The 21,808-nt window shown below is 58.1% G+C and overlaps 17 non-coding genes across 17 annotated transcripts; all 17 read right to left on the minus strand.

Annotated features, from left to right (window-relative positions):
• Positions 1-1,043: 1,043 nt before the first annotated feature.
• LOC136599688 (U1 spliceosomal RNA) lies at positions 1,044-1,208 on the minus strand. The gene has a single exon (XR_010789209.1). It is a non-coding gene; the product is annotated as a U1 spliceosomal RNA (small nuclear RNA).
• Positions 1,209-2,248: 1,040 nt separating this feature from the next.
• LOC136599629 (U1 spliceosomal RNA) lies at positions 2,249-2,412 on the minus strand. The gene has a single exon (XR_010789155.1). It is a non-coding gene; the product is annotated as a U1 spliceosomal RNA (small nuclear RNA).
• A 1,040-nt stretch (positions 2,413-3,452) lies between these two features.
• On the minus strand, positions 3,453-3,616 carry LOC136599701 (U1 spliceosomal RNA). Its single transcript, XR_010789219.1, has one exon. It is a non-coding gene; the product is annotated as a U1 spliceosomal RNA (small nuclear RNA).
• Positions 3,617-4,656: 1,040 nt separating this feature from the next.
• Positions 4,657-4,820, minus strand: LOC136599714 (U1 spliceosomal RNA). Its single transcript, XR_010789230.1, has one exon. It is a non-coding gene; the product is annotated as a U1 spliceosomal RNA (small nuclear RNA).
• Positions 4,821-5,860: 1,040 nt separating this feature from the next.
• LOC136599726 (U1 spliceosomal RNA) lies at positions 5,861-6,024 on the minus strand. The gene has a single exon (XR_010789241.1). It is a non-coding gene; the product is annotated as a U1 spliceosomal RNA (small nuclear RNA).
• A 1,040-nt stretch (positions 6,025-7,064) lies between these two features.
• LOC136599738 (U1 spliceosomal RNA) lies at positions 7,065-7,228 on the minus strand. Its single transcript, XR_010789252.1, has one exon. It is a non-coding gene; the product is annotated as a U1 spliceosomal RNA (small nuclear RNA).
• A 1,040-nt stretch (positions 7,229-8,268) lies between these two features.
• Positions 8,269-8,432, minus strand: LOC136599635 (U1 spliceosomal RNA). The gene has a single exon (XR_010789161.1). It is a non-coding gene; the product is annotated as a U1 spliceosomal RNA (small nuclear RNA).
• A 1,040-nt stretch (positions 8,433-9,472) lies between these two features.
• Positions 9,473-9,636, minus strand: LOC136599686 (U1 spliceosomal RNA). Its single transcript, XR_010789207.1, has one exon. It is a non-coding gene; the product is annotated as a U1 spliceosomal RNA (small nuclear RNA).
• Positions 9,637-10,676: 1,040 nt separating this feature from the next.
• On the minus strand, positions 10,677-10,840 carry LOC136599648 (U1 spliceosomal RNA). Its single transcript, XR_010789172.1, has one exon. It is a non-coding gene; the product is annotated as a U1 spliceosomal RNA (small nuclear RNA).
• Positions 10,841-11,876: 1,036 nt separating this feature from the next.
• On the minus strand, positions 11,877-12,040 carry LOC136599660 (U1 spliceosomal RNA). Its single transcript, XR_010789183.1, has one exon. It is a non-coding gene; the product is annotated as a U1 spliceosomal RNA (small nuclear RNA).
• A 1,042-nt stretch (positions 12,041-13,082) lies between these two features.
• Positions 13,083-13,246, minus strand: LOC136599672 (U1 spliceosomal RNA). Its single transcript, XR_010789194.1, has one exon. It is a non-coding gene; the product is annotated as a U1 spliceosomal RNA (small nuclear RNA).
• Positions 13,247-14,286: 1,040 nt separating this feature from the next.
• Positions 14,287-14,451, minus strand: LOC136599690 (U1 spliceosomal RNA). The gene has a single exon (XR_010789211.1). It is a non-coding gene; the product is annotated as a U1 spliceosomal RNA (small nuclear RNA).
• A 1,459-nt stretch (positions 14,452-15,910) lies between these two features.
• On the minus strand, positions 15,911-16,074 carry LOC136599684 (U1 spliceosomal RNA). Its single transcript, XR_010789205.1, has one exon. It is a non-coding gene; the product is annotated as a U1 spliceosomal RNA (small nuclear RNA).
• A 1,040-nt stretch (positions 16,075-17,114) lies between these two features.
• LOC136599696 (U1 spliceosomal RNA) lies at positions 17,115-17,278 on the minus strand. The gene has a single exon (XR_010789214.1). It is a non-coding gene; the product is annotated as a U1 spliceosomal RNA (small nuclear RNA).
• Positions 17,279-18,318: 1,040 nt separating this feature from the next.
• On the minus strand, positions 18,319-18,482 carry LOC136599697 (U1 spliceosomal RNA). The gene has a single exon (XR_010789215.1). It is a non-coding gene; the product is annotated as a U1 spliceosomal RNA (small nuclear RNA).
• Positions 18,483-19,522: 1,040 nt separating this feature from the next.
• Positions 19,523-19,686, minus strand: LOC136599698 (U1 spliceosomal RNA). The gene has a single exon (XR_010789216.1). It is a non-coding gene; the product is annotated as a U1 spliceosomal RNA (small nuclear RNA).
• Positions 19,687-20,726: 1,040 nt separating this feature from the next.
• On the minus strand, positions 20,727-20,890 carry LOC136599699 (U1 spliceosomal RNA). The gene has a single exon (XR_010789217.1). It is a non-coding gene; the product is annotated as a U1 spliceosomal RNA (small nuclear RNA).
• Positions 20,891-21,808: the final 918 nt, after the last annotated feature.

Genomic DNA, 21,808 nt, shown 5'->3' on the forward strand with positions numbered 1-21,808 from the left:
TATGAGTTGCTCGGCGCCTGCCAGACGAGCCGCCCTCGGACGCAGCCCTGCTAGATCGCTGCGACTTTGTCGCCGTTTCCCAGGCGGGGGCCGCAAAGCGCCTGTAGGGATCGGCAGGCATCCTTGGCTCCGGCGCCGGGAGAGTGGGTGATGCCCCGCCGGTCTTCTTTTCCTGGAGCACCCCAAGCTTCTTCAACCACAGGCTCACTCCCAAGATGCACAGCAGCCTGCTCATTAGCATATGGGGGCGGGCCTTCGCCGCCACGCCCCACCGAGCAGTGCCAGCTCTCGACTAGGCATGGCAAACGCCCCCCGAAAGGCACGAGAGGCGTGCTCCGAGTTGCACGTTGCAGCTGGGGGAAAGGCCAGCAAGGCCCAAAGCAGCAGCAGCAGGCACAGCGAGGAGCCTCGTCTTAGACCAGGCAGGCACAATGATGATGTGCAGGAGAGAATGCACGGGGCGCAACGGTCCAGCAAGCCAAATGCTGAGGAGAGATGCTGTGAGAAGGAAGTCGCTCCAAAAGGTGGCTCCATAGATAAAAGAGAGAGAGAGAGAGAAAAAGAGAGAGAGAGAGAGAAAGAGAGAGAGAGAGAGAGAAAAAGAGAGAGAGAGAGAGAGAAAGAGAGCGAGCGCACACAGGTACAAGTGAAATGACAACAAACTTCCCCAAGCAAAAAACACCCCATTGTTACATTGTTTCTTGCCAATGGAAGGCTCCTCACACTGTTGCTCGGTGTCCGTCCACGAGGGGGAGACAGAGGCTGCTTAAGTACTGCTCAATCTGCTATTCCGGCGGCCGCACGCCGTCCAAGCGAGGAGCCCCCGGGACGGAGCAGCAGTGAGAGCGACGACGATCCGGGATGGGGGCTGGAATCGTCCTTTTGGAAAGGTCCCAGGTTAATGGTCGAGATACCCTTTGTCCCGAGGCAGAGCCCAAGCAAAGCGGTGGGCCAGGGGAGAGCAATGGACTCGAGCAAGCAGCTGGACCTGCTAGCAGCAGTCCCGAGGAGGAGAAGAGCACTGTTTTTGAACCAGAGTAAATCAGGGGAAAGCTGCGAACGCAGTCCCCCACTACCACAAATTATGCAGTCGAGTTTCCCGCATTTGGGGAAATCGCAGGGGTCAGCACACCCGGAGTGCAATGGATGAGCCTCACCCTGGGAGAACCACCTTAGTGATCATGGTATCTCCCCTGCCAGGTAAGTATGAGTTGCTCGGCGCCTGCCAGACGAGCCGCCCTCGGACGCAGCCCTGCTAGATCGCTGCGACTTTGTCGCCGTTTCCCAGGCGGGGGCCGCAAAGCGCCTGTAGGGATCGGCAGGCATCCTTGGCTCCGGCGCCGGGAGAGTGGGTGATGCCCCGCCGGTCTTCTTTTCCTGGAGCACCCCAAGCTTCTTCAACCACAGGCTCACTCCCAAGATGCACAGCAGCCTGCTCATTAGCATATGGGGGCGGGCCTTCGCCGCCACGCCCCACCGAGCAGTGCCAGCTCTCGACTAGGCATGGCAAACGCCCCCCGAAAGGCACGAGAGGCGTGCTCCGAGTTGCACGTTGCAGCTGGGGGAAAGGCCAGCAAGGCCCAAAGCAGCAGCAGCAGGCACAGCGAGGAGCCTCGTCTTAGACCAGGCAGGCACAATGATGATGTGCAGGAGAGAATGCACGGGGCGCAACGGTCCAGCAAGCCAAATGCTGAGGAGAGATGCTGTGAGAAGGAAGTCGCTCCAAAAGGTGGCTCCATAGATAAAAGAGAGAGAGAGAGAGAAAAAGAGAGAGAGAGAGAGAAAGAGAGAGAGAGAGAGAGAAAAAGAGAGAGAGAGAGAGAGAAAGAGAGCGAGCGCACACAGGTACAAGTGAAATGACAACAAACTTCCCCAAGCAAAAAACACCCCATTGTTACATTGTTTCTTGCCAATGGAAGGCTCCTCACACTGTTGCTCGGTGTCCGTCCACGAGGGGGAGACAGAGGCTGCTTAAGTACTGCTCAATCTGCTATTCCGGCGGCCGCACGCCGTCCAAGCGAGGAGCCCCCGGGACGGAGCAGCAGTGAGAGCGACGACGATCCGGGATGGGGGCTGGAATCGTCCTTTTGGAAAGGTCCCAGGTTAATGGTCGAGATACCCTTTGTCCCGAGGCAGAGCCCAAGCAAAGCGGTGGGCCAGGGGAGAGCAATGGACTCGAGCAAGCAGCTGGACCTGCTAGCAGCAGTCCCGAGGAGGAGAAGAGCACTGTTTTTGAACCAGAGTAAATCAGGGGAAAGCGCGAACGCAGTCCCCCACTACCACAAATTATGCAGTCGAGTTTCCCGCATTTGGGGAAATCGCAGGGGTCAGCACACCCGGAGTGCAATGGATGAGCCTCACCCTGGGAGAACCACCTTAGTGATCATGGTATCTCCCCTGCCAGGTAAGTATGAGTTGCTCGGCGCCTGCCAGACGAGCCGCCCTCGGACGCAGCCCTGCTAGATCGCTGCGACTTTGTCGCCGTTTCCCAGGCGGGGGCCGCAAAGCGCCTGTAGGGATCGGCAGGCATCCTTGGCTCCGGCGCCGGGAGAGTGGGTGATGCCCCGCCGGTCTTCTTTTCCTGGAGCACCCCAAGCTTCTTCAACCACAGGCTCACTCCCAAGATGCACAGCAGCCTGCTCATTAGCATATGGGGGCGGGCCTTCGCCGCCACGCCCCACCGAGCAGTGCCAGCTCTCGACTAGGCATGGCAAACGCCCCCCGAAAGGCACGAGAGGCGTGCTCCGAGTTGCACGTTGCAGCTGGGGGAAAGGCCAGCAAGGCCCAAAGCAGCAGCAGCAGGCACAGCGAGGAGCCTCGTCTTAGACCAGGCAGGCACAATGATGATGTGCAGGAGAGAATGCACGGGGCGCAACGGTCCAGCAAGCCAAATGCTGAGGAGAGATGCTGTGAGAAGGAAGTCGCTCCAAAAGGTGGCTCCATAGATAAAAGAGAGAGAGAGAGAGAAAAAGAGAGAGAGAGAGAGAAAGAGAGAGAGAGAGAGAGAAAAAGAGAGAGAGAGAGAGAGAAAGAGAGCGAGCGCACACAGGTACAAGTGAAATGACAACAAACTTCCCCAAGCAAAAAACACCCCATTGTTACATTGTTTCTTGCCAATGGAAGGCTCCTCACACTGTTGCTCGGTGTCCGTCCACGAGGGGGAGACAGAGGCTGCTTAAGTACTGCTCAATCTGCTATTCCGGCGGCCGCACGCCGTCCAAGCGAGGAGCCCCCGGGACGGAGCAGCAGTGAGAGCGACGACGATCCGGGATGGGGGCTGGAATCGTCCTTTTGGAAAGGTCCCAGGTTAATGGTCGAGATACCCTTTGTCCCGAGGCAGAGCCCAAGCAAAGCGGTGGGCCAGGGGAGAGCAATGGACTCGAGCAAGCAGCTGGACCTGCTAGCAGCAGTCCCGAGGAGGAGAAGAGCACTGTTTTTGAACCAGAGTAAATCAGGGGAAAGCGCGAACGCAGTCCCCCACTACCACAAATTATGCAGTCGAGTTTCCCGCATTTGGGGAAATCGCAGGGGTCAGCACACCCGGAGTGCAATGGATGAGCCTCACCCTGGGAGAACCACCTTAGTGATCATGGTATCTCCCCTGCCAGGTAAGTATGAGTTGCTCGGCGCCTGCCAGACGAGCCGCCCTCGGACGCAGCCCTGCTAGATCGCTGCGACTTTGTCGCCGTTTCCCAGGCGGGGGCCGCAAAGCGCCTGTAGGGATCGGCAGGCATCCTTGGCTCCGGCGCCGGGAGAGTGGGTGATGCCCCGCCGGTCTTCTTTTCCTGGAGCACCCCAAGCTTCTTCAACCACAGGCTCACTCCCAAGATGCACAGCAGCCTGCTCATTAGCATATGGGGGCGGGCCTTCGCCGCCACGCCCCACCGAGCAGTGCCAGCTCTCGACTAGGCATGGCAAACGCCCCCCGAAAGGCACGAGAGGCGTGCTCCGAGTTGCACGTTGCAGCTGGGGGAAAGGCCAGCAAGGCCCAAAGCAGCAGCAGCAGGCACAGCGAGGAGCCTCGTCTTAGACCAGGCAGGCACAATGATGATGTGCAGGAGAGAATGCACGGGGCGCAACGGTCCAGCAAGCCAAATGCTGAGGAGAGATGCTGTGAGAAGGAAGTCGCTCCAAAAGGTGGCTCCATAGATAAAAGAGAGAGAGAGAGAGAAAAAGAGAGAGAGAGAGAGAAAGAGAGAGAGAGAGAGAGAAAAAGAGAGAGAGAGAGAGAGAAAGAGAGCGAGCGCACACAGGTACAAGTGAAATGACAACAAACTTCCCCAAGCAAAAAACACCCCATTGTTACATTGTTTCTTGCCAATGGAAGGCTCCTCACACTGTTGCTCGGTGTCCGTCCACGAGGGGGAGACAGAGGCTGCTTAAGTACTGCTCAATCTGCTATTCCGGCGGCCGCACGCCGTCCAAGCGAGGAGCCCCCGGGACGGAGCAGCAGTGAGAGCGACGACGATCCGGGATGGGGGCTGGAATCGTCCTTTTGGAAAGGTCCCAGGTTAATGGTCGAGATACCCTTTGTCCCGAGGCAGAGCCCAAGCAAAGCGGTGGGCCAGGGGAGAGCAATGGACTCGAGCAAGCAGCTGGACCTGCTAGCAGCAGTCCCGAGGAGGAGAAGAGCACTGTTTTTGAACCAGAGTAAATCAGGGGAAAGCGCGAACGCAGTCCCCCACTACCACAAATTATGCAGTCGAGTTTCCCGCATTTGGGGAAATCGCAGGGGTCAGCACACCCGGAGTGCAATGGATGAGCCTCACCCTGGGAGAACCACCTTAGTGATCATGGTATCTCCCCTGCCAGGTAAGTATGAGTTGCTCGGCGCCTGCCAGACGAGCCGCCCTCGGACGCAGCCCTGCTAGATCGCTGCGACTTTGTCGCCGTTTCCCAGGCGGGGGCCGCAAAGCGCCTGTAGGGATCGGCAGGCATCCTTGGCTCCGGCGCCGGGAGAGTGGGTGATGCCCCGCCGGTCTTCTTTTCCTGGAGCACCCCAAGCTTCTTCAACCACAGGCTCACTCCCAAGATGCACAGCAGCCTGCTCATTAGCATATGGGGGCGGGCCTTCGCCGCCACGCCCCACCGAGCAGTGCCAGCTCTCGACTAGGCATGGCAAACGCCCCCCGAAAGGCACGAGAGGCGTGCTCCGAGTTGCACGTTGCAGCTGGGGGAAAGGCCAGCAAGGCCCAAAGCAGCAGCAGCAGGCACAGCGAGGAGCCTCGTCTTAGACCAGGCAGGCACAATGATGATGTGCAGGAGAGAATGCACGGGGCGCAACGGTCCAGCAAGCCAAATGCTGAGGAGAGATGCTGTGAGAAGGAAGTCGCTCCAAAAGGTGGCTCCATAGATAAAAGAGAGAGAGAGAGAGAAAAAGAGAGAGAGAGAGAGAAAGAGAGAGAGAGAGAGAGAAAAAGAGAGAGAGAGAGAGAGAAAGAGAGCGAGCGCACACAGGTACAAGTGAAATGACAACAAACTTCCCCAAGCAAAAAACACCCCATTGTTACATTGTTTCTTGCCAATGGAAGGCTCCTCACACTGTTGCTCGGTGTCCGTCCACGAGGGGGAGACAGAGGCTGCTTAAGTACTGCTCAATCTGCTATTCCGGCGGCCGCACGCCGTCCAAGCGAGGAGCCCCCGGGACGGAGCAGCAGTGAGAGCGACGACGATCCGGGATGGGGGCTGGAATCGTCCTTTTGGAAAGGTCCCAGGTTAATGGTCGAGATACCCTTTGTCCCGAGGCAGAGCCCAAGCAAAGCGGTGGGCCAGGGGAGAGCAATGGACTCGAGCAAGCAGCTGGACCTGCTAGCAGCAGTCCCGAGGAGGAGAAGAGCACTGTTTTTGAACCAGAGTAAATCAGGGGAAAGCGCGAACGCAGTCCCCCACTACCACAAATTATGCAGTCGAGTTTCCCGCATTTGGGGAAATCGCAGGGGTCAGCACACCCGGAGTGCAATGGATGAGCCTCACCCTGGGAGAACCACCTTAGTGATCATGGTATCTCCCCTGCCAGGTAAGTATGAGTTGCTCGGCGCCTGCCAGACGAGCCGCCCTCGGACGCAGCCCTGCTAGATCGCTGCGACTTTGTCGCCGTTTCCCAGGCGGGGGCCGCAAAGCGCCTGTAGGGATCGGCAGGCATCCTTGGCTCCGGCGCCGGGAGAGTGGGTGATGCCCCGCCGGTCTTCTTTTCCTGGAGCACCCCAAGCTTCTTCAACCACAGGCTCACTCCCAAGATGCACAGCAGCCTGCTCATTAGCATATGGGGGCGGGCCTTCGCCGCCACGCCCCACCGAGCAGTGCCAGCTCTCGACTAGGCATGGCAAACGCCCCCCGAAAGGCACGAGAGGCGTGCTCCGAGTTGCACGTTGCAGCTGGGGGAAAGGCCAGCAAGGCCCAAAGCAGCAGCAGCAGGCACAGCGAGGAGCCTCGTCTTAGACCAGGCAGGCACAATGATGATGTGCAGGAGAGAATGCACGGGGCGCAACGGTCCAGCAAGCCAAATGCTGAGGAGAGATGCTGTGAGAAGGAAGTCGCTCCAAAAGGTGGCTCCATAGATAAAAGAGAGAGAGAGAGAGAAAAAGAGAGAGAGAGAGAGAAAGAGAGAGAGAGAGAGAGAAAAAGAGAGAGAGAGAGAGAGAAAGAGAGCGAGCGCACACAGGTACAAGTGAAATGACAACAAACTTCCCCAAGCAAAAAACACCCCATTGTTACATTGTTTCTTGCCAATGGAAGGCTCCTCACACTGTTGCTCGGTGTCCGTCCACGAGGGGGAGACAGAGGCTGCTTAAGTACTGCTCAATCTGCTATTCCGGCGGCCGCACGCCGTCCAAGCGAGGAGCCCCCGGGACGGAGCAGCAGTGAGAGCGACGACGATCCGGGATGGGGGCTGGAATCGTCCTTTTGGAAAGGTCCCAGGTTAATGGTCGAGATACCCTTTGTCCCGAGGCAGAGCCCAAGCAAAGCGGTGGGCCAGGGGAGAGCAATGGACTCGAGCAAGCAGCTGGACCTGCTAGCAGCAGTCCCGAGGAGGAGAAGAGCACTGTTTTTGAACCAGAGTAAATCAGGGGAAAGCGCGAACGCAGTCCCCCACTACCACAAATTATGCAGTCGAGTTTCCCGCATTTGGGGAAATCGCAGGGGTCAGCACACCCGGAGTGCAATGGATGAGCCTCACCCTGGGAGAACCACCTTAGTGATCATGGTATCTCCCCTGCCAGGTAAGTATGAGTTGCTCGGCGCCTGCCAGACGAGCCGCCCTCGGACGCAGCCCTGCTAGATCGCTGCGACTTTGTCGCCGTTTCCCAGGCGGGGGCCGCAAAGCGCCTGTAGGGATCGGCAGGCATCCTTGGCTCCGGCGCCGGGAGAGTGGGTGATGCCCCGCCGGTCTTCTTTTCCTGGAGCACCCCAAGCTTCTTCAACCACAGGCTCACTCCCAAGATGCACAGCAGCCTGCTCATTAGCATATGGGGGCGGGCCTTCGCCGCCACGCCCCACCGAGCAGTGCCAGCTCTCGACTAGGCATGGCAAACGCCCCCCGAAAGGCACGAGAGGCGTGCTCCGAGTTGCACGTTGCAGCTGGGGGAAAGGCCAGCAAGGCCCAAAGCAGCAGCAGCAGGCACAGCGAGGAGCCTCGTCTTAGACCAGGCAGGCACAATGATGATGTGCAGGAGAGAATGCACGGGGCGCAACGGTCCAGCAAGCCAAATGCTGAGGAGAGATGCTGTGAGAAGGAAGTCGCTCCAAAAGGTGGCTCCATAGATAAAAGAGAGAGAGAGAGAGAAAAAGAGAGAGAGAGAGAGAAAGAGAGAGAGAGAGAGAGAAAAAGAGAGAGAGAGAGAGAGAAAGAGAGCGAGCGCACACAGGTACAAGTGAAATGACAACAAACTTCCCCAAGCAAAAAACACCCCATTGTTACATTGTTTCTTGCCAATGGAAGGCTCCTCACACTGTTGCTCGGTGTCCGTCCACGAGGGGGAGACAGAGGCTGCTTAAGTACTGCTCAATCTGCTATTCCGGCGGCCGCACGCCGTCCAAGCGAGGAGCCCCCGGGACGGAGCAGCAGTGAGAGCGACGACGATCCGGGATGGGGGCTGGAATCGTCCTTTTGGAAAGGTCCCAGGTTAATGGTCGAGATACCCTTTGTCCCGAGGCAGAGCCCAAGCAAAGCGGTGGGCCAGGGGAGAGCAATGGACTCGAGCAAGCAGCTGGACCTGCTAGCAGCAGTCCCGAGGAGGAGAAGAGCACTGTTTTTGAACCAGAGTAAATCAGGGGAAAGCGCGAACGCAGTCCCCCACTACCACAAATTATGCAGTCGAGTTTCCCGCATTTGGGGAAATCGCAGGGGTCAGCACACCCGGAGTGCAATGGATGAGCCTCACCCTGGGAGAACCACCTTAGTGATCATGGTATCTCCCCTGCCAGGTAAGTATGAGTTGCTCGGCGCCTGCCAGACGAGCCGCCCTCGGACGCAGCCCTGCTAGATCGCTGCGACTTTGTCGCCGTTTCCCAGGCGGGGGCCGCAAAGCGCCTGTAGGGATCGGCAGGCATCCTTGGCTCCGGCGCCGGGAGAGTGGGTGATGCCCCGCCGGTCTTCTTTTCCTGGAGCACCCCAAGCTTCTTCAACCACAGGCTCACTCCCAAGATGCACAGCAGCCTGCTCATTAGCATATGGGGGCGGGCCTTCGCCGCCACGCCCCACCGAGCAGTGCCAGCTCTCGACTAGGCATGGCAAACGCCCCCCGAAAGGCACGAGAGGCGTGCTCCGAGTTGCACGTTGCAGCTGGGGGAAAGGCCAGCAAGGCCCAAAGCAGCAGCAGCAGGCACAGCGAGGAGCCTCGTCTTAGACCAGGCAGGCACAATGATGATGTGCAGGAGAGAATGCACGGGGCGCAACGGTCCAGCAAGCCAAATGCTGAGGAGAGATGCTGTGAGAAGGAAGTCGCTCCAAAAGGTGGCTCCATAGATAAAAGAGAGAGAGAGAGAGAAAAAGAGAGAGAGAGAGAGAAAGAGAGAGAGAGAGAGAGAAAAAGAGAGAGAGAGAGAGAGAAAGAGAGCGAGCGCACACAGGTACAAGTGAAATGACAACAAACTTCCCCAAGCAAAAAACACCCCATTGTTACATTGTTTCTTGCCAATGGAAGGCTCCTCACACTGTTGCTCGGTGTCCGTCCACGAGGGGGAGACAGAGGCTGCTTAAGTACTGCTCAATCTGCTATTCCGGCGGCCGCACGCCGTCCAAGCGAGGAGCCCCCGGGACGGAGCAGCAGTGAGAGCGACGACGATCCGGGATGGGGGCTGGAATCGTCCTTTTGGAAAGGTCCCAGGTTAATGGTCGAGATACCCTTTGTCCCGAGGCAGAGCCCAAGCAAAGCGGTGGGCCAGGGGAGAGCAATGGACTCGAGCAAGCAGCTGGACCTGCTAGCAGCAGTCCCGAGGAGGAGAAGAGCACTGTTTTTGAACCAGAGTAAATCAGGGGAAAGCGCAAACGCAGTCCCCCACTACCACAAATTATGCAGTCGAGTTTCCCGCATTTGGGGAAATCGCAGGGGTCAGCACACCCGGAGTGCAATGGATGAGCCTCACCCTGGGAGAACCACCTTAGTGATCATGGTATCTCCCCTGCCAGGTAAGTATGAGTTGCTCGGCGCCTGCCAGACGAGCCGCCCTCGGACGCAGCCCTGCTAGATCGCTGCGACTTTGTCGCCGTTTCCCAGGCGGGGGCCGCAAAGCGCCTGTAGGGATCGGCAGGCATCCTTGGCTCCGGCGCCGGGAGAGTGGGTGATGCCCCGCCGGTCTTCTTTTCCTGGAGCACCCCAAGCTTCTTCAACCACAGGCTCACTCCCAAGATGCACAGCAGCCTGCTCATTAGCATATGGGGGCGGGCCTTCGCCGCCACGCCCCACCGAGCAGTGCCAGCTCTCGACTAGGCATGGCAAACGCCCCCCGAAAGGCACGAGAGGCGTGCTCCGAGTTGCACGTTGCAGCTGGGGGAAAGGCCAGCAAGGCCCAAAGCAGCAGCAGCAGGCACAGCGAGGAGCCTCGTCTTAGACCAGGCAGGCACAATGATGATGTGCAGGAGAGAATGCACGGGGCGCAACGGTCCAGCAAGCCAAATGCTGAGGAGAGATGCTGTGAGAAGGAAGTCGCTCCAAAAGGTGGCTCCATAGATAAAAGAGAGAGAGAGAGAGAAAAAGAGAGAGAGAGAGAGAAAGAGAGAGAGAGAGAGAGAAAAAGAGAGAGAGAGAGAGAGAAAGAGAGCGAGCGCACACAGGTACAAGTGAAATGACAACAAACTTCCCCAAGCAAAAAACACCCCATTGTTACATTGTTTCTTGCCAATGGAAGGCTCCTCACACTGTTGCTCGGTGTCCGTCCACGAGGGGGAGACAGAGGCTGCTTAAGTACTGCTCAATCTGCTATTCCGGCGGCCGCACGCCGTCCAAGCGAGGAGCCCCCGGGACGGAGCAGCAGTGAGAGCGACGACGATCCGGGATGGGGGCTGGAATCGTCCTTTTGGAAAGGTCCCAGGTTAATGGTCGAGATACCCTTTGTCCCGAGGCAGAGCCCAAGCAAAGCGGTGGGCCAGGGGAGAGCAATGGACTCGAGCAAGCAGCTGGACCTGCTAGCAGCAGTCCCGAGGAGGAGAAGAGCACTGTTTTTGAACCAGAGTAAATCAGGGGAAAGCGCGAACGCAGTCCCCCACTACCACAAATTATGCAGTCGAGTTTCCCGCATTTGGGGAAATCGCAGGGGTCAGCACACCCGGAGTGCAATGGATGAGCCTCACCCTGGGAGAACCACCTTAGTGATCATGGTATCTCCCCTGCCAGGTAAGTATGAGTTGCTCGGCGCCTGCCAGACGAGCCGCCCTCGGACGCAGCCCTGCTAGATCGCTGCGACTTTGTCGCCGTTTCCCAGGCGGGGGCCGCAAAGCGCCTGTAGGGATCGGCAGGCATCCTTGGCTCCGGCGCCGGGAGAGTGGGTGATGCCCCGCCGGTCTTCTTTTCCTGGAGCACCCCAAGCTTCTTCAACCACAGGCTCACTCCCAAGATGCACAGCAGCCTGCTCATTAGCATATGGGGGCGGGCCTTCGCCGCCACGCCCCACCGAGCAGTGCCAGCTCTCGACTAGGCATGGCAAACGCCCCCCGAAAGGCACGAGAGGCGTGCTCCGAGTTGCACGTTGCAGCTGGGGGAAAGGCCAGCAAGGCCCAAAGCAGCAGCAGCAGGCACAGCGAGGAGCCTCGTCTTAGACCAGGCAGGCACAATGATGATGTGCAGGAGAGAATGCACGGGGCGCAACGGTCCAGCAAGCCAAATGCTGAGGAGAGATGCTGTGAGAAGGAAGTCGCTCCAAAAGGTGGCTCCATAGATAAAAGAGAGAGAGAGAGAGAAAAAGAGAGAGAGAGAGAGAAAGAGAGAGAGAGAGAGAGAAAAAGAGAGAGAGAGAGAAAGAGAGCGAGCGCACACAGGTACAAGTGAAATGACAACAAACTTCCCCAAGCAAAAAACACCCCATTGTTACATTGTTTCTTGCCAATGGAAGGCTCCTCACACTGTTGCTCGGTGTCCGTCCACGAGGGGGAGACAGAGGCTGCTTAAGTACTGCTCAATCTGCTATTCCGGCGGCCGCACGCCGTCCAAGCGAGGAGCCCCCGGGACGGAGCAGCAGTGAGAGCGACGACGATCCGGGATGGGGGCTGGAATCGTCCTTTTGGAAAGGTCCCAGGTTAATGGTCGAGATACCCTTTGTCCCGAGGCAGAGCCCAAGCAAAGCGGTGGGCCAGGGGAGAGCAATGGACTCGAGCAAGCAGCTGGACCTGCTAGCAGCAGTCCCGAGGAGGAGAAGAGCACTGTTTTTGAACCAGAGTAAATCAGGGGAAAGCGCGAACGCAGTCCCCCACTACCACAAATTATGCAGTCGAGTTTCCCGCATTTGGGGAAATCGCAGGGGTCAGCACACCCGGAGTGCAATGGATGAGCCTCACCCTGGGAGAACCACCTTAGTGATCATGGTATCTCCCCTGCCAGGTAAGTATGAGTTGCTCGGCGCCTGCCAGACGAGCCGCCCTCGGACGCAGCCCTGCTAGATCGCTGCGACTTTGTCGCCGTTTCCCAGGCGGGGGCCGCAAAGCGCCTGTAGGGATCGGCAGGCATCCTTGGCTCCGGCGCCGGGAGAGTGGGTGATGCCCCGCCGGTCTTCTTTTCCTGGAGCACCCCAAGCTTCTTCAACCACAGGCTCACTCCCAAGATGCACAGCAGCCTGCTCATTAGCATATGGGGGCGGGCCTTCGCCGCCACGCCCCACCGAGCAGTGCCAGCTCTCGACTAGGCATGGCAAACGCCCCCCGAAAGGCACGAGAGGCGTGCTCCGAGTTGCACGTTGCAGCTGGGGGAAAGGCCAGCAAGGCCCAAAGCAGCAGCAGCAGGCACAGCGAGGAGCCTCGTCTTAGACCAGGCAGGCACAATGATGATGTGCAGGAGAGAATGCACGGGGCGCAACGGTCCAGCAAGCCAAATGCTGAGGAGAGATGCTGTGAGAAGGAAGTCGCTCCAAAAGGTGGCTCCATAGATAAAAGAGAGAGAGAGAGAGAAAAAGAGAGAGAGAGAGAGAGAAAGAGAGAGAGAGAGAGAGAAAAAGAGAGAGAGAGAGAGAGAAAGAGAGCGAGCGCACACAGGTACAAGTGAAATGACAACAAACTTCCCCAAGCAAAAAACACCCCATTGTTACATTGTTTCTTGCCAATGGAAGGCTCCTCACACTGTTGCTCGGTGTCCGTCCACGAGGGGGAGACAGAGGCTGCTTAAGTACTGCTCAATCTGCTATTCCGGCGGCCGCACGCCGTCCAAGCGAGGAGCCCCCGGGACGGAGCAGCAGTGAGAGCGACGACGATCCGGGATGGGGGCTGGAATCGTCCTTTTGGAAAGGTCCCAGGTTAATGGTCGAGATACCCTTTGTCCCGAGGCAGAGCCCAAGCAAAGCGGTGGGCCAGGGGAGAGCAATGGACTCGAGCAAGCAGCTGGACCTGCTAGCAGCAGTCCCGAGGAGGAGAAGAGCACTGTTTTTGAACCAGAGTAAATCAGGGGAAAGCGCGAACGCAGTCCCCCACTACCACAAATTATGCAGTCGAGTTTCCCGCATTTGGGGAAATCGCAGGGGTCAGCACACCCGGAGTGCAATGGATGAGCCTCACCCTGGGAGAACCACCTTAGTGATCATGGTATCTCCCCTGCCAGGTAAGTATGAGTTGCTCGGCGCCTGCCAGACGAGCCGCCCTCGGACGCAGCCCTGCTAGATCGCTGCGACTTTGTCGCCGTTTCCCAGGCGGGGGCCGCAAAGCGCCTGTAGGGATCGGCAGGCATCCTTGGCTCCGGCGCCGGGAGAGTGGGTGATGCCCCGCCGGTCTTCTTTTCCTGGAGCACCCCAAGCTTCTTCAACCACAGGCTCACTCCCAAGATGCACAGCAGCCTGCTCATTAGCATATGGGGGCGGGCCTTCGCCGCCACGCCCCACCGAGCAGTGCCAGCTCTCGACTAGGCATGGCAAACGCCCCCCGAAAGGCACGAGAGGCGTGCTCCGAGTTGCACGTTGCAGCTGGGGGAAAGGCCAGCAAGGCCCAAAGCAGCAGCAGCAGGCACAGCGAGGAGCCTCGTCTTAGACCAGGCAGGCACAATGATGATGTGCAGGAGAGAATGCACGGGGCGCAACGGTCCAGCAAGCCAAATGCTGAGGAGAGATGCTGTGAGAAGGAAGTCGCTCCAAAAGGTGGCTCCATAGATAAAAGAGAGAGAGAGAGAGAAAAAGAGAGAGAGAGAGAGAAAGAGAGAGAGAGAGAGAGAAAAAGAGAGAGAGAGAGAGAGAAAGAGAGCGAGCGCACACAGGTACAAGTGAAATGACAACAAACTTCCCCAAGCAAAAAACACCCCATTGTTACATTGTTTCTTGCCAATGGAAGGCTCCTCACACTGTTGCTCGGTGTCCGTCCACGAGGGGGAGACAGAGGCTGCTTAAGTACTGCTCAATCTGCTATTCCGGCGGCCGCACGCCGTCCAAGCGAGGAGCCCCCGGGACGGAGCAGCAGTGAGAGCGACGACGATCCGGGATGGGGGCTGGAATCGTCCTTTTGGAAAGGTCCCAGGTTAATGGTCGAGATACCCTTTGTCCCGAGGCAGAGCCCAAGCAAAGCGGTGGGCCAGGGGAGAGCAATGGACTCGAGCAAGCAGCTGGACCTGCTAGCAGCAGTCCCGAGGAGGAGAAGAGCACTGTTTTTGAACCAGAGTAAATCAGGGGAAAGCGCGAACGCAGTCCCCCACTACCACAAATTATGCAGTCGAGTTTCCCGCATTTGGGGAAATCGCAGGGGTCAGCACACCCGGAGTGCAATGGATGAGCCTCACCCTGGGAGAACCACTTTTTTGATTGAAAACGAGACTTTATTACAGTCAGTCGTAAAACAAAAGCATACATTATACTGCGGCGCAGCGCAGTTTGCATTCAGTCAATAAATATCCACTCATACATACATGCACACTATGTAGTGTTTGTGTGGCTCACAGGGAACACTCTCATCCCCCACTGTAGGTCACACAAAGCACCACTCCCCTAATACAATAGATCTAAACATTCCTGCATGCAACCATCAACAAGCACACAACCAAGTGCTGGGGAAAAAGGGTGTGGGGAGTAGGGGGCAGGGAGAGGGTTGCACAGGGCCATAGGCTTTATTGAAGGACAGAAACACCGAGGAGAGATGGGGGGAAGGAGAGGGGGGGGGTCAGTCCTCCTCTTCATCCGTGCCCGGACAGTCCACCCTGGACCCTGGGAGAACCACCTTAGTGATCATGGTATCTCCCCTGCCAGGTAAGTATGAGTTGCTCGGCGCCTGCCAGACGAGCCGCCCTCGGACGCAGCCCTGCTAGATCGCTGCGACTTTGTCGCCGTTTCCCAGGCGGGGGCCGCAAAGCGCCTGTAGGGATCGGCAGGCATCCTTGGCTCCGGCGCCGGGAGAGTGGGTGATGCCCCGCCGGTCTTCTTTTCCTGGAGCACCCCAAGCTTCTTCAACCACAGGCTCACTCCCAAGATGCACAGCAGCCTGCTCATTAGCATATGGGGGCGGGCCTTCGCCGCCACGCCCCACCGAGCAGTGCCAGCTCTCGACTAGGCATGGCAAACGCCCCCCGAAAGGCACGAGAGGCGTGCTCCGAGTTGCACGTTGCAGCTGGGGGAAAGGCCAGCAAGGCCCAAAGCAGCAGCAGCAGGCACAGCGAGGAGCCTCGTCTTAGACCAGGCAGGCACAATGATGATGTGCAGGAGAGAATGCACGGGGCGCAACGGTCCAGCAAGCCAAATGCTGAGGAGAGATGCTGTGAGAAGGAAGTCGCTCCAAAAGGTGGCTCCATAGATAAAAGAGAGAGAGAGAGAGAAAAAGAGAGAGAGAGAGAGAAAGAGAGAGAGAGAGAGAGAAAAAGAGAGAGAGAGAGAGAGAAAGAGAGCGAGCGCACACAGGTACAAGTGAAATGACAACAAACTTCCCCAAGCAAAAAACACCCCATTGTTACATTGTTTCTTGCCAATGGAAGGCTCCTCACACTGTTGCTCGGTGTCCGTCCACGAGGGGGAGACAGAGGCTGCTTAAGTACTGCTCAATCTGCTATTCCGGCGGCCGCACGCCGTCCAAGCGAGGAGCCCCCGGGACGGAGCAGCAGTGAGAGCGACGACGATCCGGGATGGGGGCTGGAATCGTCCTTTTGGAAAGGTCCCAGGTTAATGGTCGAGATACCCTTTGTCCCGAGGCAGAGCCCAAGCAAAGCGGTGGGCCAGGGGAGAGCAATGGACTCGAGCAAGCAGCTGGACCTGCTAGCAGCAGTCCCGAGGAGGAGAAGAGCACTGTTTTTGAACCAGAGTAAATCAGGGGAAAGCGCGAACGCAGTCCCCCACTACCACAAATTATGCAGTCGAGTTTCCCGCATTTGGGGAAATCGCAGGGGTCAGCACACCCGGAGTGCAATGGATGAGCCTCACCCTGGGAGAACCACCTTAGTGATCATGGTATCTCCCCTGCCAGGTAAGTATGAGTTGCTCGGCGCCTGCCAGACGAGCCGCCCTCGGACGCAGCCCTGCTAGATCGCTGCGACTTTGTCGCCGTTTCCCAGGCGGGGGCCGCAAAGCGCCTGTAGGGATCGGCAGGCATCCTTGGCTCCGGCGCCGGGAGAGTGGGTGATGCCCCGCCGGTCTTCTTTTCCTGGAGCACCCCAAGCTTCTTCAACCACAGGCTCACTCCCAAGATGCACAGCAGCCTGCTCATTAGCATATGGGGGCGGGCCTTCGCCGCCACGCCCCACCGAGCAGTGCCAGCTCTCGACTAGGCATGGCAAACGCCCCCCGAAAGGCACGAGAGGCGTGCTCCGAGTTGCACGTTGCAGCTGGGGGAAAGGCCAGCAAGGCCCAAAGCAGCAGCAGCAGGCACAGCGAGGAGCCTCGTCTTAGACCAGGCAGGCACAATGATGATGTGCAGGAGAGAATGCACGGGGCGCAACGGTCCAGCAAGCCAAATGCTGAGGAGAGATGCTGTGAGAAGGAAGTCGCTCCAAAAGGTGGCTCCATAGATAAAAGAGAGAGAGAGAGAGAAAAAGAGAGAGAGAGAAAGAGAGAGAGAGAGAGAGAAAAAGAGAGAGAGAGAGAGAGAGAGAAAGAGAGCGAGCGCACACAGGTACAAGTGAAATGACAACAAACTTCCCCAAGCAAAAAACACCCCATTGTTACATTGTTTCTTGCCAATGGAAGGCTCCTCACACTGTTGCTCGGTGTCCGTCCACGAGGGGGAGACAGAGGCTGCTTAAGTACTGCTCAATCTGCTATTCCGGCGGCCGCACGCCGTCCAAGCGAGGAGCCCCCGGGACGGAGCAGCAGTGAGAGCGACGACGATCCGGGATGGGGGCTGGAATCGTCCTTTTGGAAAGGTCCCAGGTTAATGGTCGAGATACCCTTTGTCCCGAGGCAGAGCCCAAGCAAAGCGGTGGGCCAGGGGAGAGCAATGGACTCGAGCAAGCAGCTGGACCTGCTAGCAGCAGTCCCGAGGAGGAGAAGAGCACTGTTTTTGAACCAGAGTAAATCAGGGGAAAGCGCGAACGCAGTCCCCCACTACCACAAATTATGCAGTCGAGTTTCCCGCATTTGGGGAAATCGCAGGGGTCAGCACACCCGGAGTGCAATGGATGAGCCTCACCCTGGGAGAACCACCTTAGTGATCATGGTATCTCCCCTGCCAGGTAAGTATGAGTTGCTCGGCGCCTGCCAGACGAGCCGCCCTCGGACGCAGCCCTGCTAGATCGCTGCGACTTTGTCGCCGTTTCCCAGGCGGGGGCCGCAAAGCGCCTGTAGGGATCGGCAGGCATCCTTGGCTCCGGCGCCGGGAGAGTGGGTGATGCCCCGCCGGTCTTCTTTTCCTGGAGCACCCCAAGCTTCTTCAACCACAGGCTCACTCCCAAGATGCACAGCAGCCTGCTCATTAGCATATGGGGGCGGGCCTTCGCCGCCACGCCCCACCGAGCAGTGCCAGCTCTCGACTAGGCATGGCAAACGCCCCCCGAAAGGCACGAGAGGCGTGCTCCGAGTTGCACGTTGCAGCTGGGGGAAAGGCCAGCAAGGCCCAAAGCAGCAGCAGCAGGCACAGCGAGGAGCCTCGTCTTAGACCAGGCAGGCACAATGATGATGTGCAGGAGAGAATGCACGGGGCGCAACGGTCCAGCAAGCCAAATGCTGAGGAGAGATGCTGTGAGAAGGAAGTCGCTCCAAAAGGTGGCTCCATAGATAAAAGAGAGAGAGAGAGAGAAAAAGAGAGAGAGAGAGAGAAAGAGAGAGAGAGAGAGAGAAAAAGAGAGAGAGAGAGAGAGAAAGAGAGCGAGCGCACACAGGTACAAGTGAAATGACAACAAACTTCCCCAAGCAAAAAACACCCCATTGTTACATTGTTTCTTGCCAATGGAAGGCTCCTCACACTGTTGCTCGGTGTCCGTCCACGAGGGGGAGACAGAGGCTGCTTAAGTACTGCTCAATCTGCTATTCCGGCGGCCGCACGCCGTCCAAGCGAGGAGCCCCCGGGACGGAGCAGCAGTGAGAGCGACGACGATCCGGGATGGGGGCTGGAATCGTCCTTTTGGAAAGGTCCCAGGTTAATGGTCGAGATACCCTTTGTCCCGAGGCAGAGCCCAAGCAAAGCGGTGGGCCAGGGGAGAGCAATGGACTCGAGCAAGCAGCTGGACCTGCTAGCAGCAGTCCCGAGGAGGAGAAGAGCACTGTTTTTGAACCAGAGTAAATCAGGGGAAAGCGCGAACGCAGTCCCCCACTACCACAAATTATGCAGTCGAGTTTCCCGCATTTGGGGAAATCGCAGGGGTCAGCACACCCGGAGTGCAATGGATGAGCCTCACCCTGGGAGAACCACCTTAGTGATCATGGTATCTCCCCTGCCAGGTAAGTATGAGTTGCTCGGCGCCTGCCAGACGAGCCGCCCTCGGACGCAGCCCTGCTAGATCGCTGCGACTTTGTCGCCGTTTCCCAGGCGGGGGCCGCAAAGCGCCTGTAGGGATCGGCAGGCATCCTTGGCTCCGGCGCCGGGAGAGTGGGTGATGCCCCGCCGGTCTTCTTTTCCTGGAGCACCCCAAGCTTCTTCAACCACAGGCTCACTCCCAAGATGCACAGCAGCCTGCTCATTAGCATATGGGGGCGGGCCTTCGCCGCCACGCCCCACCGAGCAGTGCCAGCTCTCGACTAGGCATGGCAAACGCCCCCCGAAAGGCACGAGAGGCGTGCTCCGAGTTGCACGTTGCAGCTGGGGGAAAGGCCAGCAAGGCCCAAAGCAGCAGCAGCAGGCACAGCGAGGAGCCTCGTCTTAGACCAGGCAGGCACAATGATGATGTGCAGGAGAGAATGCACGGGGCGCAACGGTCCAGCAAGCCAAATGCTGAGGAGAGATGCTGTGAGAAGGAAGTCGCTCCAAAAGGTGGCTCCATAGATAAAAGAGAGAGAGAGAGAGAAAAAGAGAGAGAGAGAGAGAAAGAGAGAGAGAGAGAGAGAAAAAGAGAGAGAGAGAGAGAGAAAGAGAGCGAGCGCACACAGGTACAAGTGAAATGACAACAAACTTCCCCAAGCAAAAAACACCCCATTGTTACATTGTTTCTTGCCAATGGAAGGCTCCTCACACTGTTGCTCGGTGTCCGTCCACGAGGGGGAGACAGAGGCTGCTTAAGTACTGCTCAATCTGCTATTCCGGCGGCCGCACGCCGTCCAAGCGAGGAGCCCCCGGGACGGAGCAGCAGTGAGAGCGACGACGATCCGGGATGGGGGCTGGAATCGTCCTTTTGGAAAGGTCCCAGGTTAATGGTCGAGATACCCTTTGTCCCGAGGCAGAGCCCAAGCAAAGCGGTGGGCCAGGGGAGAGCAATGGACTCGAGCAAGCAGCTGGACCTGCTAGCAGCAGTCCCGAGGAGGAGAAGAGCACTGTTTTTGAACCAGAGTAAATCAGGGGAAAGCGCGAACGCAGTCCCCCACTACCACAAATTATGCAGTCGAGTTTCCCGCATTTGGGGAAATCGCAGGGGTCAGCACACCCGGAGTGCAATGGATGAGCCTCACCCTGGGAGAACCACCTTAGTGATCATGGTATCTCCCCTGCCAGGTAAGTATGAGTTGCTCGGCGCCTGCCAGACGAGCCGCCCTCGGACGCAGCCCTGCTAGATCGCTGCGACTTTGTCGCCGTTTCCCAGGCGGGGGCCGCAAAGCGCCTGTAGGGATCGGCAGGCATCCTTGGCTCCGGCGCCGGGAGAGTGGGTGATGCCCCGCCGGTCTTCTTTTCCTGGAGCACCCCAAGCTTCTTCAACCACAGGCTCACTCCCAAGATGCACAGCAGCCTGCTCATTAGCATATGGGGGCGGGCCTTCGCCGCCACGCCCCACCGAGCAGTGCCAGCTCTCGACTAGGCATGGCAAACGCCCCCCGAAAGGCACGAGAGGCGTGCTCCGAGTTGCACGTTGCAGCTGGGGGAAAGGCCAGCAAGGCCCAAAGCAGCAGCAGCAGGCACAGCGAGGAGCCTCGTCTTAGACCAGGCAGGCACAATGATGATGTGCAGGAGAGAATGCACGGGGCGCAACGGTCCAGCAAGCCAAATGCTGAGGAGAGATGCTGTGAGAAGGAAGTCGCTCCAAAAGGTGGCTCCATAGATAAAAGAGAGAGAGAGAGAGAAAAAGAGAGAGAGAGAGAGAAAGAGAGAGAGAGAGAGAGAAAAAGAGAGAGAGAGAGAGAGAAAGAGAGCGAGCGCACACAGGTACAAGTGAAATGACAACAAACTTCCCCAAGCAAAAAACACCCCATTGTTACATTGTTTCTTGCCAATGGAAGGCTCCTCACACTGTTGCTCGGTGTCCGTCCACGAGGGGGAGACAGAGGCTGCTTAAGTACTGCTCAATCTGCTATTCCGGCGGCCGCACGCCGTCCAAGCGAGGAGCCCCCGGGACGGAGCAGCAGTGAGAGCGACGACGATCCGGGATGGGGGCTGGAATCGTCCTTTTGGAAAGGTCCCAGGTTAATGGTCGAGATACCCTTTGTCCCGAGGCAGAGCCCAAGCAAAGCGGTGGGCCAGGGGAGAGCAATGGACTCGAGCAAGCAGCTGGACCTGCTAGCAGCAGTCCCGAGGAGGAGAAGAGCACTGTTTTTGAACCAGAGTAAATCAGGGGAAAGCGCGAACGCAGTCCCCCACTACCACAAATTATGCAGTCGAGTTTCCCGCATTTGGGGAAATCGCAGGGGTCAGCACACCCGGAGTGCAATGGATGAGCCTCACCCTGGGAGAACCACCTTAGTGATCATGGTATCTCCCCTGCCAGGTAAGTATGAGTTGCTCGGCGCCTGCCAGACGAGCCGCCCTCGGACGCAGCCCTGCTAGATCGCTGCGACTTTGTCGCCGTTTCCCAGGCGGGGGCCGCAAAGCGCCTGTAGGGATCGGCAGGCATCCTTGGCTCCGGCGCCGGGAGAGTGGGTGATGCCCCGCCGGTCTTCTTTTCCTGGAGCACCCCAAGCTTCTTCAACCACAGGCTCACTCCCAAGATGCACAGCAGCCTGCTCATTAGCATATGGGGGCGGGCCTTCGCCGCCACGCCCCACCGAGCAGTGCCAGCTCTCGACTAGGCATGGCAAACGCCCCCCGAAAGGCACGAGAGGCGTGCTCCGAGTTGCACGTTGCAGCTGGGGGAAAGGCCAGCAAGGCCCAAAGCAGCAGCAGCAGGCACAGCGAGGAGCCTCGTCTTAGACCAGGCAGGCACAATGATGATGTGCAGGAGAGAATGCACGGGGCGCAACGGTCCAGCAAGCCAAATGCTGAGGAGAGATGCTGTGAGAAGGAAGTCGCTCCAAAAGGTGGCTCCATAGATAAAAGAGAGAGAGAGAGAGAAAAAGAGAGAGAGAGAGAGAAAGAGAGAGAGAGAGAGAGAAAAAGAGAGAGAGAGAGAGAGAGAGAGAAAGAGAGCGAGCGCACACAGGTACAAGTGAAATGACAACAAACTTCCCCAAGCAAAAAACACCCCATTGTTACATTGTTTCTTGCCAATGGAAGGCTCCTCACACTGTTGCTCGGTGTCCGTCCACGAGGGGGAGACAGAGGCTGCTTAAGTACTGCTCAATCTGCTATTCCGGCGGCCGCACGCCGTCCAAGCGAGGAGCCCCCGGGACGGAGCAGCAGTGAGAGCGACGACGATCCGGGATGGGGGCTGGAATCGTCCTTTTGGAAAGGTCCCAGGTTAATGGTCGAGATACC

The sequence above is a fragment of the Eleutherodactylus coqui genome, unplaced genomic scaffold, assembly GCF_035609145.1.
Source record: "Eleutherodactylus coqui strain aEleCoq1 unplaced genomic scaffold, aEleCoq1.hap1 HAP1_SCAFFOLD_306, whole genome shotgun sequence".
Classification (NCBI taxonomy): domain Eukaryota; kingdom Metazoa; phylum Chordata; class Amphibia; order Anura; family Eleutherodactylidae; genus Eleutherodactylus; species Eleutherodactylus coqui.